A 7,355-nucleotide genomic window follows, 5' to 3' on the forward strand; every position below is an offset into this window, starting at 1 on the left:
ATTTAAGAGTGACAGCAGATTCTTCATATTGGCTGTTTAAACATTCACCGCCTTTCATTCCCAATACATAAAAGTATTATATGCAGCGCTGCTCACCTCCTGCGGAGTTGCTTCAAGTTGAAGGTGAGTCGGATATGTTACAGTGAGCTTTGCGTCTTTGTTGTGTCAATCTTTCAACACATGTACGTCTCTTATTTGACAAAAACCTTCTAAACAGGAGGAAAACAAGCCATTTATTCAAATAAATTAGGTTCATGGATGCTGCACAGGAAGAAGCATCGTCTCTGATCTACCACATCCTTTCTTCCTTCCCTCTATTGCCATTCATCCTCATGTCCTCCATTCCTTTCTTCCTTGTGTCCTACCTTGCCTCCTACCCACTCCCTGATCTCCACTCTTACAGGCTGCAACCAAAGGCGCCTGAGAAATGGAGCAAATGTATCTCTCATTTTTCAATTACGGGAGCAAACTTACAGTTTCTCAAGCGCACTTTTTGATTTATGTTTTCAATAAACGTTCACCTGAGAGTCCCCGCAATCAGGTTATAAGATTTAAAAAGGAGCCTTTAACTATTTTAGTATTTTCAGCCAAACATGTTTGAGAAGATGCAGGTCTAACTGTTCTGTCTGTTTTTTGACGATTATGCTCTATTTTTCTTTTCTCTAACCCCTCACAAAAAGAAATAATGAAATGTAAGTATTGCATTGTGAAGAAATCAGCAGACATTAAGATCATTCCACACCAACAGTCTCTTTTAGCTAAATGTTAACATCACCTCCTCTGATGCAGAAAATCCAAGCGGAGCAACACAGTGCATCATACAAACCAAAGTATATTGCATTTTGAGAGATATTCCCCACAACACCCACAAGAAAAACACTGTCAAGTGCCAAAAATGAACAGTACAGAAATATTTTAAGAGATGAATGCAATCGGAAACCCACTATAAAACCCAAAGCTGATAGTTCCTCAATGGCCTACAAATATTATAGTGACAGGAAGTAGACATAATAGAGGGTCATGATACTAAGATCACTTGAACGTTTGCATAATAAAAAACACACAAACACGGTGATAGGAGGATGCGACTTTGCAAAAGAGAAACAAATAATACTAATGCATTAAGTGTGCAAATCCACCAGAGGAATATTAAAAACAAATCCAATACTGTCAAACAAGTCAATGTTATAAAACTACAATGACTACCACTGACGCACTTGAGGAAATATTACAGGAATATTTCATTTGTACTAGCATAACAACCTGCAGCAACTACAGCCCCAAACGCATCTCCTCTTACACAAACAGTCCGGGTTAATTAATGGAAAGAGGTGGCATGCTCGGCTCAGCACCGCACATAAGAGGTTGCATGGATACAAAAGGTAACTGGGTCTCTGGAGGGCAAAAGTGGCTCAAAACAGGGAAAGGATGAAGAGAGAAATGTGCTTTAAAGGGTGGTTTGTGGAGTTTTCTGGTGAAAATGAGCATTGTTATCATCATATGTGCAGAAATCCAAGTTTGAGACATTTTAAAATCTACTTGTATCCCCATTTAGACTCAAAACAAGCCAACATTTGGTGCCAAACGGATAAAGGTTCCCCTATGTGTATCTTTGAGAAGGATACAACTTAAACTTCTCGTTGACATTAGTGATTTTTGCGGAGTGTCGCAGGTGTTTTCCACACAACTGCTTCTTAAAAAAGGTCAGAGTTCACCCCACATAACACCCTAAAACCTAAAGCAGCTATAACAAATAAAACGCATGTACTCACATGTGAAACTCCTGCGTTAAAAACTGCGGGTTCGTGGGGTTTTTTTTAAATCTCGTTTTCACTCCATCACTTCTCCGCCGCGCCCCGCTCACTGTTGCCAGATCCCATCCGGGGAGGAGGCGCACAGCGGCGGATCCACGAGACAAAAACTCCGCACGGAGCCAACAAATTAGAAGAAAAAAAGAGTTTGGATAAAAATCTCTTGGATGAAGAATAAGATGAAGATTTGTTGTTTTACATCCAAGAGTGATGATGAGGGTCCTGAGGAGTTGGAGAGTCCCTCCACCAGTGGCAGGTTAGCGGACTGTGGCGCTCCGTGCAGCAGGGGAGAGGAGGGTGCGCACCGGACTGATCACTCCGCCTGCTCCGCTTCCTCCTCCGGCATCTCCACAACTTTAGCCGCTGTTATCCTCCGGGAGCTGCTCCAGCTTTCTTTATCCCCCTCTTTTTAAAAGCCTTCACCTCAGGGATTTCTTTTTAATTTCTTCTCAGGTGTGATAATTAACAAGAAGAAAACTCGCCTCCAAAATAAAAGTCCCCTTCTCGTGTCCAGCTGTTGCCGTTCATTAATTGTTCTTGTTTTTGGGGAATTTCATAGAGGAGGAAAAAGTGGAAGTTTTGCCCTCAGAGGGTGTTGAGCTGCGTTTCTGCGGGCTAACCGGCCGGACTCCCATCATCCCGCCGAGCCAGCGAGAGGGGGAGAGAGAGAGGTGGGAAGTATCGCGAGGTTACACCCTAAATCCCGTTTGTCATCGCGCTGGCACTTGATGAAAAATAAGAATGAAACAAAACGGTTCTGTATGATAGGAAAATATGACTTACATTAACAGCAATGGCCCTTTGATTAAATTATGTTATTTGATTATTAAATATGTTATATCTTAGGGTAAACCTTTTGTCTATTGTGTTGTTTTTACACCTCGACCTATTCATATATTGTGAATATCAAAAAGCAATGTTGTTTACTAAGTCTACATTTGTTTAATTAAAAGTCCTATGAAGCTCCTTTCATTATAGATAAGAGAGGATAGGTATGCAAACCCTGATGTATGTTGAACATCAAAACCAAGGTTAAAGATAAGACAATAAATAAAATATTAAAAAGAAAATGTAATGTGGCTCAATCAAGCATTATCAGTAAAAGGCACACATTACTTTAACGATCCCATGTCCAAAAATGTAAATGTGTGATAAGCGCACATGCCTTCTTTTGTAGGTGCCAAGTAAACAATTATTTGACTAGTGACCTTTGACCTCTGTGGAGCGTGCATGTGCAAATGTTTTTTTTAATATTATGTTCTCTCTGTCAAAAGTGCACAGTGACAGCAAACCATACTTAAGTATACATGAAAACATATCACTTATAACACCTACCTTTTTACCAAAGGTACATTTATTTTAGAAACCAAATTGTGTGGCAATTGATGCTCTCAGATGATTCTTTGGTACACTTCGGTAAAATATTGCACCGCGTGTACATTTTCAATGATCTTTTTAAAAAAAATGTGGTTTCCATTACTTCTTTTGGTACTTTTAGTTTGAAACCACACTTCTCCCTATAGCTTTGCAGTTCTACTTCTTCTGGTGAGAAATGCTTTTAAGTGGCAAGTGTCATATTATAATTGTTGAATATTGCTAATGTTCATTCATGAGTCATTTGTAGCCTTGCAACAGAGGTGGCTCTATAGACAACCAAAAATAAATCAACAAAATAAAACATTATTTATCAGGGGGGAAATGTTGTTCAGCGTCCGCAATATGAAGTTGTACAAAAAAGCCTATAACTATAGAGCGCAAATGAAACGAAATACAAACATGGGAATGAACGGTATGTTAGTGTCACGTATAACAGTAAGGAGAAAGACAGGTATGAGTTTTAAAGACAAAGAATAAATTAGGTTTAAACTTTACTCACCGGAGAGAGGAAACAAACATCAGGTGTGTGAGGTTGTTCTGCCTCCTGCTGGAGGACAGCGGTACTGCAACATGCAACACATTAAACATCTATCAGACAAGTACCAACTTCAGGACATATTTAAAGAACTGGTCTGATCTAAACTGACTTATTTAGGCAAAAAGTATTTATTTATCAAATTCTTAAAACAAAGTCAGAGGAAATGCAACAAAAATGTTATGATCAGACACAAAATATAGTGCAGACGTTATACAAGAATAAAATAATGATATACCTAATGTAATTAGGTGAATTTTGAAAGGATAAAAACGTTATATAAACTGCAGGTATGTGAATCCAGGTAAAGTGTGTACCAGTGCAGTAAATGTGATGTTTAATGTAGAAATCTGAGAAATAAACAAAATGCATGTACATTATATTACTGTTCTGCTTGTTTGAGTGGGGATTACAATGTTTTCTGTAATGATAACCGTTTTTTTGGAAGGAATTCAAATCAAAAAGGATAAACAAACCCTTATGGCTCATTAAAAAGAAACGTATATAAGAAAAACAGATTTCAAACACATTATGTTGCTCTTGTCATGTAAGCTTACAAGGCGGGAAACAGAGCCTAACAGTGAAACTTCCAAAACATATAAAACTAAATTATTTCTTTATCAACAATTGCCATTTTCTTTAAATTGTTTTTTAAATGATTTTGTGTTGTCTACTTCTAACTCATATTTAAAACGTAGAATTAAATATTTGGGCGTAACCAATTATATCCGGCTCTGTGTTGTTATAACGTCAGACGTTCCTGGCATAAGTTACAGAGAGAGCTAACAGGTTAAACACGAACTCTTTCCGCAAGGTAAGTTATCACGATACACACACATAGATAAAGATAAAATAAACTTTAGTTGAACTCTTGCTAGCTTTCTGAACCGTACTTACCGGTATAAAAAGATGGATTCACTTAAAGCACGGAGGATTGCTGCTTTTTCTTCTTCTACGGTTTTTAATGTGCGGTTACAGCATTCGCATTAGCACCTAGCCTGTGTTACCAGACCTGCATTTACTTTTTAGAAAAGTTATTACATTATAAACATGAAAACTTCAAGTACCAAAACCATGCATAATAATCATACAGTCTATAATAATAATACATATTATTTGATCATATGTATTGATGCATTTATGTTAAGCTAATTGTATTAACTTTATTACTGCTGGATAGCTCATGTTGATTCATAAAATGAATATTAATGTATACAAATATATTATAATTAATGCATTGATCATATTTTGTTTTATTAATTTGAATCTGCAAATGAAATAAAACAATTCGATATCTTTCTCTGAATTGCACATAATCACCTCATCACATTTAAAGGTGATAATAGCTTTTGTAAATGCCAGAAAATTATTTTTGCAATAAAACACATAGTTTCACACAAACATCATGATTCAAATTATATTTACAACTTTATTGTAGAACAATTGTGAAATACAAAGAAGAAGGCACTAAAAACATAAGCTTGTGATGCACAGTTACAGTTTCAATCCCACAGGGACCACCACCAATACAACATTCATACAAAAATACAGGGTTATATAAATGGTACATTATGCAGCTTATTCAGGAACAATTTGGCAAATATTTTTCATTTAATGGAACTTTTGAAGGACAAAAAAATGACATGTTTTCCAGGATTTGTAGTTTCTGTATAGTTCTCACCAAAGCCTTCAAAATGTGTTATTTAATATTCACCGATTTGCCCTAAACCCAATGTTCTGTATTGCTGTTTTTCTTGTTATGTTAGATTATTGCTCAACTCATAAACCCAAACATTATACAGGTATACAAAATAAACTAATAACGTATGTTTATGTATTAAATGGTATCTGTTTGGTGATCAGATGAAAAAGGCAAAATACCAATGAATTTGAAATGACAAAGGCTGTAAAATGCAGCTATTTATTTGATCTTAACATATTATTTATTTAAATTAATGAGTGATCCTTTTTTTCTGTACAAAAATAATTATTTAATTTCTCAGTGTAACGGTGTACTTTAGGGTTGTTGCATTTCACCAATATTTTATATAAAACTAATTGCAGATCAACAACAGGACAAAAAAGGACACAATCTTAATCCTCAAAAAACAGATAAACATTAATAACATTTAAGGGTAAAGCAGCTAGAATACCTTATCCGTCAAAAATAAAATTACAGTTAAGTAATATTTGAAAATTGTGGTCTGGAAAAATAAACTTTTTGCTGATATTTTGCTGTGAAGTATAACAGCTGCCTGGATCATGTTCTGACTGTTTATTTTTATTTGATCTGCAATTTAACTCTTGTGGTCGCTTGCCAGTAACATAAAAGCTTTTTAGCTTAAAAATATAGAACTCATTTCACCAGTATTATCTTTTCCAATTCCAAAATTCCACACAGGAAGATAAACGAGACATTACTGGATGAACCTACTGTTCTATGACATTTACCAATATCAACTAGCCACTTTATCCTTGTGTTAGCGTCATGATCGGCAACATACACAAATAAGATTATACATAAAAACTGAAATAATATGTGCAAAGATTCAGACATGACAACAATTTCAGTGCAAAAATCGCAGTTTGGATTTTTGTGTCATCTGCAAGTCGCTTTAACTGGAATAAAGAGTCTCAGTGTCTCGACTTCAAGGATTCCTTCCTCCTGACAGCATCATCACCTTTGGAATATATTTCATTATGTATACACCAATCAATAACAGCATCATGGTGTAGCATGAGTAATAAAAAGTGAACTCACTGTGAGATTGAGAGACTCTAGAAAGACGGAGGATATCCCTTACTGCTGGTCCTCACACACACAGCTCTGGAATTACATTTAAAGGTCAGTACGTGATATCTGCTCTGCAATAAAAACAAACTTACAAACATGTATTTATTATACATGTAATATATTATACATAATATATTTGTTACTTGCTAAGCTAAGCAATGTTTTTTCTTCTGTAATCACATGTATATTAGAGCGCTTACTTCTCCACTGCAGGATGTAGACTGAACGTTAAGTCCATGATCTCTTGGTGCGGTTTTATGGGCAGGTAAAAAAATCCCGCAAAGTCCTCCATGCTGCTCCTTCTGTCACTGAAATAATCAAAGTCTTTAAGTCAGGACAGTTACTCAGTAATATCAGGTATAAATAATATTCATCTAATGTTTAACAAAATTATCATTCCAGGCTGTAGCAGTGCACTGAATCTATATTACTGTCACGATCTGCCTGTGTTGTGTTTTGTCTTGTCTTTTTCTGTCTTTGGTTTCCTGTTTTATTTTGTAAAGTGTTCACCCCCCGTTCCTGCCTGTTGCTTTCTGTCTGTTTTCCCTCCCTGATTACCCGATTGTGTTCATCTGGTGCCCCTGTGTTTTCTCCTCCCTCCTCACCTGTCTCTTGTTTGTTTGATTAGTCCTGTGTGTATTTAGGTTCTGTGTTTTCTGTTCTATTTCGTATATGGCTTCGCCCTCTAAGGCTATCGCTATTGGGTTTACCCTTCTGCGCCCCCGCGCAGTACTGAAAACACTTGTAGTCCACGCCCACCCGCTAGGTGGGCCCCACCCTCGGGCCACCTTCCGGTATAAATAGGGAGGTTGCCCGGTGATCTGCTCCCTCTTTTCTT

The 7,355-nt window shown here is 36.7% G+C and overlaps 2 long non-coding RNA genes across 2 annotated transcripts; both read right to left on the reverse strand.

The window, feature by feature from the left end:
- Window positions 1-1,775: 1,775 nt before the first annotated feature.
- On the reverse strand, window positions 1,776-4,671 carry LOC117546201. The gene is made up of 3 exons (XR_004568955.1): window positions 4,621-4,671; window positions 3,688-3,751; window positions 1,776-2,535 (listed from the first exon to the last, which is right to left on the reverse strand). It is a non-coding gene; the product is annotated as an uncharacterized LOC117546201 (long non-coding RNA).
- Window positions 4,672-5,138: 467 nt separating this feature from the next.
- LOC117546202 lies at window positions 5,139-7,015 on the reverse strand. Its single transcript, XR_004568956.1, has 3 exons — window positions 6,718-7,015; window positions 6,485-6,550; window positions 5,139-6,404 (listed from the first exon to the last, which is right to left on the reverse strand). It is a non-coding gene; the product is annotated as an uncharacterized LOC117546202 (long non-coding RNA).
- Window positions 7,016-7,355: the final 340 nt, after the last annotated feature.

Source organism: Gymnodraco acuticeps, unplaced genomic scaffold (genome assembly GCF_902827175.1).
Source record: "Gymnodraco acuticeps unplaced genomic scaffold, fGymAcu1.1, whole genome shotgun sequence".
Lineage (NCBI taxonomy): Eukaryota > Metazoa > Chordata > Actinopteri > Perciformes > Bathydraconidae > Gymnodraco > Gymnodraco acuticeps.